The sequence below is a fragment of the Lonchura striata genome, chromosome 1 (assembly GCF_050655825.1).
Source record: "Lonchura striata isolate lonStrDom1 chromosome 1, ASM5065582v1, whole genome shotgun sequence".
Taxonomy (NCBI): domain Eukaryota; kingdom Metazoa; phylum Chordata; class Aves; order Passeriformes; family Estrildidae; genus Lonchura; species Lonchura striata.
Genome location: NC_140703.1, coordinates 26,519,752 through 26,531,410, shown reverse-complemented (window position 1 = coordinate 26,531,410; position 11,659 = coordinate 26,519,752). Strand labels below are relative to the sequence as shown.

Here is an 11,659-nt window from a genome sequence, read left to right as displayed (position 1 = left end):
AGAGCACACCGTGGAGGATGGAAGAGGGTCCCGGAGCTTCAGGTTTGTTTTCCATCCGGCGCATCAACTCCTCTTAGCGTCTGCAGAGCTCTTGCGGCAGCAGAGTTCCTTTCTCTCTCCCCCTTTTTACAAATCGATGGGAATAACCATCCTCTGCTACCATTTGTTGCCGTGCAAGACCAGCTCCGGGCGGCCGCCGGTGGGACATGGCCGGAGGAGGGGAGAGGCAGCAGCTGCTTTTCCCCTTCGGCTCCGCGAGGCTCAGTTCTAGAGCGGGAGCAGACGAAAGGGCGACACGGGGCTCAGGTGCAGACACGTGTTTATTGTGGGAGCGTGTTCCCGAGACCACGGGCACCGACCTGGGCGTCGGTTATACCCCGTGCTGGGGCGGGGGGAACCTGAGCTGCGGCCAATGTGGACAGGGGCAGGGGAGAGGGGCAGGGAAACCCCGGGGACAGAGATGGAAAAGGCGGGGAGGGGGCAGGGACCGACTGCGTGGCGAGGGGAAAGGCAGGGGAACGCAGGGAACGGGACAAAGGACCGCGGGAGGGAGGGAGAACGTGCGGGAAGGGGGGAGGGGGAATGGGGGGAAGAAGGGAAAATTACAAACCCCGCAACTGATCTCTGTGGTGACAGTCATAGTCTCTTGTTTTGTGAGTGCACAGGACTGAGAAAGAGGTGGGCAGAGGTGGAGACAGGAACATTTCCTTCTGCACAGCACTTAGACCAGGTAAGGAGAAAAGGAGAAGAAAATATGGAGGTGAGAGACAGGAGAAAAAGACCTTTGTATTTAACAAGACAGGTGACTGTAACATTTCCATCATTAATATTTGTTTTGGCTCTTCTCAGTCTCTTCCACACAGCAATCTCCAATCCCCTTCATAATACCCAGAATATCTGTAATAGCTTGTAGCTATCTCTTGTGTGACTTCAGATTACTCTTCAGAAGCCTCTATATGCATTATATTCACTGCCGTGCCAATTCTACAATCACATTAGCAAAGATAATACCTTGACTTTGCTGATTGTGAAATCATTGAAACTTCCATTTAAAAAGTGGCATATGAAGAAGCAAAGAATAATAATTTTTAAGCAAAAACAGATTACAAATGAGGCAGCTATTGAGCTTCCTTGTGCAAGCTCTCCTACTTCAAACTGCAAAGAACAGTGGCCATTAGTGGTGCATTGCATATTACACTAGGAAAACGTGCTTGAGACTCCGACTGAGTTATTTTACTATTCAGTTCATATTTGTTACTGATTTTTTACTTTAGTGCTTACATCTTCATGTATAAATGGTCAGATCGATGGTTCAAACCCTGAAGTGACAAGCACGTATTTAAATCGCCTTTACTCAAATGTTAATTAATCTTGTTTGTTCCCTTATCCTTATGAAATGTGGTATGCAAGAGAGGTTATTAAAATGGGTGTCAGTGGAGGTGTGCACTTAGAATGAATGCAGCTCTTGGTCCACACAAATTTAATATAGGGTCATTGGAGTAACAGAAAAGATGGTCACAACAATCTAAGGCAATCAGCAAGACAAACTGCTAGGGAAAGTAATATAAATTCTTAGAATAGTTGATGCAATTAAGAAAATTACAAAGCTTTCAGGCATGCAAACACTTCTTATTGTCCTCCCTTCTCCTGCAGTATCATCCAGTCTAATATAAGTAGCTAATAATATAAATATCTATCTAATATAAAAAGATATTTCAACTCCTTACAAGCCTTGCTTCATTTACAGAGAGATGAACTTGTGATCAGATGAAAAAATGCAACAAGCAGGACTGGCCATGCGAGCAAAGCACATCCTGAATTATTGAAAGGCAACCATGTGGCTGCCACCCGAGCAAACACAGACGAGCCGTGAGAGAGGAAGCCAGAGGAGCAGCATCTATGGTTTTCTGTCTTTCAGCCCAGGTGCCTTTCATTTGTTTCCATGTTTATGAGTGGCTTAATAAAAGAGATTGTTAATGTACACAGTCTCACATGCATTGCCTCTGTGCATGAGCTCACTCCCCCTTATTTTCAGCTGTCTGTCATCTACATCTAGGGAAAACAAAACTGAGAATTGGTTAGTGTTTTTTGGCCTGTGTTTCTACCCACGCCCAGGTTAGACCTCAAGATGATGTAAACTGATGGAGACCCACTAAACTCAGGTGGGTCTGCTGAGTTATGCCAGTGAAGGATCCAACTTGTTTACTTATCAGCTGCTTATGTCTTACATGATGAATTGGTCCTGTACTGACAGCTAATAAAAGATGTATTTATGTAAATGAGAGAGACCACGCACGCTCTACAATATTAAAAAGGATTGTTTTCTCCACAAAATATATTAGTTGAAAGACAGGTGTCACATTTGTTTTGAAGTACTGGGGCTTCTTGACATGAAAAACAACACAAGATTTTGTTGGGTTGTTTTTTGGTTTGTTTTTTTTTTTTTTGTACAGCAAATGCAAACTTGTTATTAAAACAGAATTTTCATTTGGTGACAAGGCTGTCTTTTCAGGTTCTGCTGGAAAGCATTCAGCTTGGAGAAGGTCTTGGATTCCCAAAGCCTTTCTGCTGTGGGTTTTTTCCCTTCAAACATGCCAGCTCATCTAATAAAAGAGACTTTCCCACCTAAAAACCTCACCTCACTTACACCTTGAGAAATTCATACCGCCTCTCTAACAGCTTATATCAGTTATTCACTAATGATGGCTTATTAGCAGCAAGTGGGGTCTAATATTCACCATCTTCAGATATGTGAGAATTGTGTGTGTGTGTGGCAAATACCTGAGAACATTCAAGCTTGTGTTCCTCCCCAAAAGGGAAATTATGAATCAGTCACAATTCACAGCTGCAACATAACAATAACTGTTGTCCTTTCATTTTCTGTGACAACTGGAACACTGACAGTGAACAGCAGGACAATGGAGTTGTGTCAACATGCAGGAGGATTTCAGAGTGCTTACAGATATGAGTCATCCTGGTTGGTTATGGAACACTAAACCTTTGGCATTACAAGACTTTCTCAGTGGTTTGATTCTCTTTATTTTTGTCTTGTTTCACCCCATCATTTCAGATGGTGTGAAAGGAATGCATTCAATGCTCAGAGAAAAAAAAAGGGGCTCTCTCAGGATTGTGGAAATGGTCAGATTTCCCCAGGCTTCTAATTTGATTTATTAATTCTTACTCCCTACCATACATACACACAAACATTCACTTAAACATAACATCTTCTACTTTGTGTTACAGATGATAAAAATGTTGTCAAGATGCAGCAGGAGAAAAGCCTTTGGGATTAGTTATGGATATGTACATTAACACAAGCAACTTCAGTGTATTTAGTTTGACCTCTTCTATATATTTATTCATACACTTACTCTGTAGTGCCCCTTTCTTTACTACTAGGCACTTTTCTATTATTGTCTTCAACAAAACATTTTGTGTTTCTCCTCATAATTAAAAGAAATACTCATCTCCCTTCCCTGTCTTTTGGGACTTGAATAAAAAAATGTCGCCCTACATCTTTTCCCCATTGTTACTCTGGGTGCACAGTTGTCATCTCTGAATGCAGTTTAAGGTCACTGATTCTGTATTTGGTAACAATCTGGCAGAATTTGGCAAGCTGCACAGGAGTGAGGTCATTTGGTAAAGCAGGGAATCCGTGGGGATCTGTGACTTGTTTATTATTAATCTGTTCCACCCAGGAACTCTTTTGCTTTTAATCTAACAAATATTTTGAGTACCATTCCTTTTATGGACACATGATTTTCTCCATTGCCCTAATTATTTGTGCTACAGCCTCAGAAGGACTTGTTGGGCTGGTGAGTGGGACTGTGCTTTCATTTGCAAGCTGTGTTTCCTGCCTGTTAGAGAGAGCACATCCAGCTCTTTGTGGGCTTAATGGTGGTGAGAAACATTTGCAACATCAGTCGTTTTGCACTGGGGTGTCCTTTCCCCTGTGTTGATAACACACAGACTCTCCCTCCTACCCATTCACCTCCTGCACTGCTCATCTGTCATACCCAGCTAATAAACTCCAGGCACCTCCTGCCCCGATCATGGCCTTGCATATTTAAGGCATTAGAGCCAGGCTCTCGGTGCACACTGGGGCTGTGGTGAAAGCTGATCACACAAGAAATGCAGCAATCATTCTGCAGCCAATGCTGCCTAAATCCCCATCCCACTTTTATCTGAGTCCCTGCCACGGAAAGTATTGAACTGGACTAATGCACAGCAGAAAGTAAATGCTTATTGAAGAACTGCTCAAGTTTTATCTAGCCACATATTAAATGATCTTGAATATGGAGCAGACATGGGCAAGGCAAGACAACAAAGCATCAAATGATCTGTCTGACAGGGCTTTGGAGCCCAGCTGCAACAGTCAAGTCTCCGTGCTTATGTATGCGTGCTGTGTGGGGAGAGAGGGTGCACAAAGGGTGGGGCAGCCAGGCAAGGGGAATAGATCTGTATGAGCTAATGTGTTTCTCTTGCTTTCCTCCTCCCCTCCCCATCTCCCTTTTCCTGCCTCTCTCTCCTGGGAGATGACTCACACCTGCTCTGCCCTGATACTACCATTTCCCATCAGAAGCACACAGCCACTCTGAAGTTACCCAAGCTGTTCTGTGTTAGATCCCTGCATTGCTTACATCTGCTCTTTGGGGTGCAGGATTCAAACACTGTGATGGGCAGCATGCCTGTAACTCAGCACAGACTCATGAAATCCAGCCACCTGCCTGTGACACACTGATGTCTTGATGACACCCTGGGCTTTTGAGTGCTCCATCCTAGTGGGAGCCCCATTTTAGGGCCAGATGATGAATCTTCTGTTTATCAGAGAGATGGTCTTTATCAGGACCCAGGCAAGGCATTTATCAGTTGACATCAGGTCCTCAGGTAGACAAATGATTTTTCAGTTCTAAAGGTCTGCGTCATTTCATCTGCATCTGGCCTTATTCCACCTACACCTTCCACCTTGGCTAACACAGGCTCTTTTACCTGCATATAAACAACCACAGTGGTGTCCTCTAATGCTTTCTATGCAGGATCCCAAAGTACTTTAAAAACATTAATGGATGAAGAGTCAGGACCTCACCACAATGTGGCTAACCATTAATTTAATTTATGTTTTAGGAAACTAAAGGCATAGAGATAATCAGCATCTTCCCCATAACAGGTAGAGACAGAATATTGGAAAGGAATGGGGCATCATAGTCCAGCACTGTATTTGAGAATCAAAACCATTCTTCAGTTCAGTGAAAAGGATGAGTAAGGATGTTGCACCTGTTAATTCTGCAAAGTTTTGCACCTCTAAGTCGCTCTGTGAGTTTCAGTTTCAGTAAAGTGAGCCTGTACACTTTAGGGACAACCAGTGATAATAGTTGAACTTGGCCACCTTTGTGGCTCAAAACAAGGTTATAGACAGAACAAAAGCTCAGGAAATCTCAAAGGCTTCTGGGTCCTGATATCCACTGAAATATCCCCTGGGACAAGCTGCATATTATTTTGAAAGTAATCAAGAAGGTATTGTTCACCCTTATTATCCTGCCATTTGTTTTCCTTCTTTGTTGGGTACACATAAAATACTAATCATTATAGTATCCAGAGCTGCTTACAGGTGTTATCAAAGACAGAAAAGATGGTTTGACTTGAGCTGTCAGCAGCAAATTCTCTGAGTGCATATATACTGCATGTATCCAGTGCACACTTCTACAGCAGAGAGCTAGAATTATTTTAAGAATAAGACAAATGAAGGCGTGGTGGTTTTCCCTAACTAGAAGGATATTTTCCTTCAGATTTTATCCCTGTACTGTGCTCTGACAGTAGCCAGCTTAAGGTTGATCTCCAGGAGAAGCGAAATCTAAGGTTTGGGCTTTTTGTCGTGGCAGATAAAACTCCTGGAAGAGGATCCCTGGGAGCATGAGTGTCCCTTTCAATCAGAGCTGTCACTCCAGCTTTTAGGGAAACTGGTGGCCAAGCTGGCTGCCCAACACAGCATGTATAATCTTAAGTTTTGGAAGTACTCAGCACCTTTACTGACATAGACCCAGACTTGCAAACAATCAGGAGAAAGAGGAATTTCCTTTCTCCTCAACACAAGAAAGGCAGCCATCCTTTTACAATTAAAATAATCATGAGCATATGTCTGACTTCTTGCATAAGGCAGTAAAATTACACCCAGAGTTATATTTCACTCTTGTTTTCTTTGGGAAATGCAATCCTGAAATAGAGCCTTGCCCTTTCCCAGTGATAATTTTTCTGTTCTGTTACAGGAGAACAACAGCTCAACACAAGTTACCAAGAGGGCTTCTACATCTCTATAGAGAGAAGGATGCATATTTTTCTTTCTAGAGATTTTCATCTCTGGTTCAGACATTCATTGTTCCAGATGTCACTGGAAGTCCCAGTAAAAGGCCTCTTTTTTATACACTCTAGGGTTTTTCTTCACATCAACAGTCCCTCTCTGAGGCCCTGGATTTATACTCTGGCACCTTCTCTACCTCTCCTGGCTGTTTGTCTTCTTTATACCACTTTGTTCAAACTATCATGTATGTACTTCCTCAGATTTCTACCTCCTAAAATGCTTCTTTGAGACATCTGTTTCTGCTTCAGCTTTCACTCTGGCATTGATCAGCAGAGACATTTGTGAACTGCAAAATCTGCCCCATCCCTCCAGCTTAACAGTGAGCACACTTAGCAGGTGCATCTTACAGCCTGTCCTGGTTCTGCCTGGCATAGAGTTAATTTTCTTCCTAGTAGCTGGTACAGTGTGCTGTAACTTGGATAAGGTATGAGGGTAATGTTTATAACACATGGATGTTTCAGTTGTTGCTAAGCAGTGCTTACCCTAAGTCAAGGACTCTTCAGTTTCCCATGCTCTGCCAGTGAGCAGGTGCACAAGAATCTTAAGTGTGATCACAGAGCACATACAGGAAAACCAAAAGATCAGCCCCAGCCAGCATGGGCTTAGCAGGAAGGTCCTGCTTGACCAACCTGATCCCTTTTCATGATCAGGTGATACACCTGGTTGATGAGTGAAAGGCTGTGGGTGTTGTCTGTCTGGATTTCAGCAGAACTGAACATTGTCTCCCACAGCACTCTCCTGGAAAATCTGGTACCACATCTTAGACAAGTGCACTTTTTACTGAATTAAAAACTGGTAGGATGGCCAGGCCCAGAGAGTAGTGGGGAATGGTGCTGCATCCAGTCAGCCATCTGGTCACTAGTGGTGCTCCCCAGGGACCATAGCTGGGCCCAGTCCTATTCAGTATCTTTATTGACAACCTGGATGAAGGGATGGAGTCTCCTCTTAGTAAATTCAGGGACAACACCAACACCCAGTTGTGTGTAAGTATTGATCTGATGATCTGAAGGGTAGCAAGGCTCTGCAGGGGGATCTGGACAGGCTGGATTGATGGGAAAAGACCAACAGTACAAGGTTCAACAGGACCAAGTGCTGAGTCCTGCACTTTGGCCACAACAGCCCCATGGAACACTATGGGCTTGGGGCTTGGAAAACCAATGGGTGGAGAAGGACCTGGTGGTGCTGGTAAACAGCTGCTGGACATGTTCCAGCATGTACCCAGGTGCCCAAGAAGGCCAATGGCATCCTGGCCTCCATCTGCAGCAGTGTGGCCAGCAGGACCACCGAGTGATTGTCCCCCTGCACTTGTCACTGGTGAGGCCACCCCTTTAATCCTGTGTCCTGTTCTGGGCCCCTCATGACAGGAAGGACATCGAGGTGCTGCAGTAAGTCCAGAGAAAGGCAACAGAGATGGTGAAGAGTCTGGAGCACATTTCCTACAAGGAGTAGTTGAGGGAGCAGCAGGTGTTTAGCCTAAAGAAGAGGAGGCTCGGGGGGGACCTTGTCGCCCTCTACAACTCCCTGGAAAGAAGGCTGTAGTCAGGTGGGGGTTGACCTCTTCTCCAGGTGACAGGATGAGAGAACACAGGCTGTGCAAGGGAAGGTTTAGGCTGGGCATTAGGAACAATTTCTTCACAGAAAGTATGGTTAGATGTTGGAATGGGATGTCCAGGGTGGTGGAGCCACTGTCCCTGGAGGTGTTAAAGGAAAGACTGGATGTGGCTCTCAGTGCCCGGGTGTAGTTGCCATGGTGGTGTTTGGTCATAGGTTGGAGTCAGTGATTTCAGATGTCTTTTCCAACCTAACTGATTATGTGAGTCTGTTATTCTATGATTCTGGAGTCTGTTCGGGAGCATTACTGAGACAAAAGATCCAAACTGGCCAAAGGGATATTCCTCACCATACAACATCATGCTCAGAATATAAATTGGGGGGAATTGGCTAAGAGGGACTGGGATAGCCTAGGCATTGGTCAACAGGTGGTGAGCAGCTGCATTGTGCTTCACTTGTTTCTTGTGAGTTTTATCCCCCCGCCCTTTCTCCCTTTCACTACTATTATTATTATCATTAGTAGAAGTTTTATGTTTTACTTTATTTCAATTATTAAAATGCTCTTATCTCAGCCCACAGGTTTTACTTTTTTCTGATTCTTGTCCCCATCCCATTGCAGGAGAATGGGCAGTGAGTGAATGGCTGTGTGATACATAGCCCCATTTACTCAGCAGCTTCAAAAGATAGTGGAGAATAGTCAGGCATCACCTCTCAGGGAGTAGTAGGAATATGACAGCCAGGAAAATAACCTTTTTTTTGTCCTGGTTTCCAAATCTATTGTAGACATTTTAAATCTGGATTTGCTTTTATTGAGTTCCTGGCTATACAGGTTGTATATCAGCTGAGAAAAACAAAGCCTTAAAGAACTGCTCCAGGTACTACATCCCCAGTACTAGGATAGAAAACCCTGGCCACATCTATGCTTAGGCTAACCCTCTGAGTCTCTGAGGTACTCCCAAAAGCACTCACACACACCCTCAAACCCATTGTAAACATTTTGCTGATAAGCAGCATGGACCTGAGCTGGCCAAGCATTATGTCCCCTTGCAGTCCATGATGCTGGGGGCCTGCAGGGAAGCATCCCACTCTCTTTACTTAAAAGGTCAGTCACGATGTCATCCAAGGCCCCTGAGATAGGTGGAAGCTAGCAGTGCAAGTGGGGGTGACTGCAGCAGACTCACCATGTGCTGGCATGTGCTTTAAGGCATATCCCTCTGTCCTAAATTTGACCCTCCTGCTACCAGCCATGGATGTAGTCAGTGCATAACCACAGAGCTCAAACACACAGCTAGGCATTATTTCTCAGCTTCCCTGCAGGGCTCTGCTGTCTCTGTTCTGTGTAAGTCTGGAAAGCACCATTTTGCTTTGCTGTGGTACTGAAATTCTACTGTGCAGCAGCAAGACAAACCACCTTGCTGCCTGATCTGACATGGCTGGATTTTACTGTCCACCTGCTCCACACACACACTGACATACACACATGATCAGTCCCTCTAAACTCCTAATCAAATATGGCTGATTAACATTTAAATGCCAGCACCAAAGCCTCTTTTGACCTGCATTTACACCGATCAATCTTTCCAAAAAAACTAAAACTCCAGCTTGTGGGTGATGGAGCCTGGCATCTGAAGGTTCATTTCTGATGCTCTACCACATCTTTTTAGGATTAACACCTTTGGACAGTGTCCCTGTGGCTCAGGTGGATAGCAGGACTGCACCTGCTCCCTCTTTGAGAGGCTAGGAACGAAAGAGCTTGTTCAGAAAGCACAGAGAGAAAAATACTCAAATTGTCTGGGATTGTGGGATGGCTGAAAAATAAGGGTTCCAATAAGGATATTAAAAAAGTATTAAAGCTTTGTGCTTTCTAATGAGTGATTATCTTGCTTTGGTCTTATGGAGCTAAAATAAGAAGGGGAGCTCTGATGCCAAAATTATGGAATGCACTGGCATTATCTAAAGACCCTGTCCTTTCTGGCCACCAGTACCTGAGTCTTTCTCTAGGAAATCCATACTATTTTTAATCTGCTTTTGTACATGTTAACCTTTCTAGATCACCACATTGCCTTCATTTGCAAGCTGCTTATAATATCAGCTAGCAGCTGTGGTTACAGCTCCTTACAGCAGGAGTCAAGACAAAAGTCAATGAACAAACACATTGCATCAAATGTTTACACATAGCTCTTACCTTTCAAAGTTGATCCATTAGTGTATGTTTCTTCTCAATGTTTTCCTTCAGAGAATGGCAGTCCACAGTGTTTAAAATGTTAGTACTTCCTAGGAGATGAGCCAAGAAGAAAGTGCAGACTATCTGCAGTCTATTGTAGAAATCCACTTTATGTTCCTATGTTGGAGGTTGTCTGCTACTCTGGCCTTCCCATCTCAGGAGGGGACATAGCAAAGCTGTAAAGGGTTCAGAGAAAAAAACAAGGTTGTATGGAAAAGTTTACATATAAGGGATGTTGGGACCCATCCCTGTACAGGTCACCAATTGTTGGCATCGGTGCTTGGCATCAGCCAATGGAGGATGGGAACTGACTGTCACCACCAGTTTGGTATCTTACTGTAAAACTTTCATACATTCTCTCTGTGAGCTCCCAAGGACAGCTTCTCTCAACTCTGACTCCTTTTCTCTTTCTTCTGGACAGCTGGCTGACTTCTTCCTGTCCCTATCACAACCATCTGACCCTTTCTGTCCCTAGGAGCACAAAATAACCCTCACTGTCTGTTGCCTTCAGGGGAAGGACCTGGTTGCAAGGAACAGCATGGCAGCCTGGTCTCGCCCAGGCCACTCGGGCCACTGACACGCACAGACACCAACGTGGTGGATGGTCAAAATGGCATTTATTATCTTATCTCATGGGGTTAAATAGCCTAGGGGGACTTTGCTACGTCAGGGGAAGAAGGTAGGGTCTCTAGGATTAGTAAGGAGTGGAAAACTACTGGGTTAGGTGTGGTTACATGTTCTGGGGGTAATAGATAACATGTTGCAGGGTGAGGGGGAAGGGTTTTTGCTTTCCGTCACATCCCGAAATCTTCCTTTTGCCTGTCCCTATCTACTACAACTGTCCCTAACACAAACACCTGACCCTCACAGCACCACAGCCAACTGACTCGCCTCTCAACCAGCTAACCCACTCTTTCATAACACCCATCCTTACTGGACCATCCTTATTGGCCACAGCTGTGCCCTATTAAGGGCAGGGCTGTTCCTACTCTTTGGTAATTAGTACAGCTGCAACTCCTCAGGGGCGAGATTGCCTTCAGCACTATCTCTATTTTCTCACAATCCATCCTCCCACAAAGGGATGACTAAGTTATCTTTAGCCTATAAATGAGACATCTGATAGGACTGTAGAGCAGCAAGTGGCGTGAAGATGGTAAAAACACACTAACTGTGACCTGTCTTCTCTGAAACAAAACCCTGAACACCAAATTAAGCTTGTAGGTAGATGGTTCAAAAACAACCCCAAACGTGATACTCCACTTCAAACACACAATTGAACACGGGAACTCCTTACCACGAAGGTATGCAGTGACTGTAGTCAGCATTTGGAGAGTAGCTGGAAAAACTGGTGGATAATAAAATTCATGTGGACAGAAATGGGACCTGGTTCAGGAAGTCCCTGAGTTGTAACCAGAGCTGAAGGTATAGTCAGAGGTAGTGCTATACATACTTTCTCTAGTCTGACCCCTTTGTTCAGCTATCTGCTTTTGACCAACATTGCTGTAAGCCAGTACTGCTGCTCTTAATTC

At 44.4% G+C, this 11,659-nt stretch overlaps 1 long non-coding RNA gene across 1 annotated transcript in view; it reads right to left on the bottom strand.

The window, feature by feature from the left end:
• Positions 1-302: 302 nt before the first annotated feature.
• LOC146768626 (uncharacterized) overlaps positions 303-11,659 on the bottom strand; it is a 39,320-nt gene continuing 27,963 nt past the window's right edge. Inside the window, exons 1-2 of the long non-coding RNA XR_014952894.1 lie at positions 10,484-11,659; positions 303-10,306 (exon numbers count right to left, since the gene is read on the bottom strand). The exon at positions 10,484-11,659 is cut by the window's right edge and continues 27,963 nt beyond it. This is a non-coding gene — a long non-coding RNA (uncharacterized LOC146768626). The remainder of the gene's footprint in view (positions 10,307-10,483) is intronic.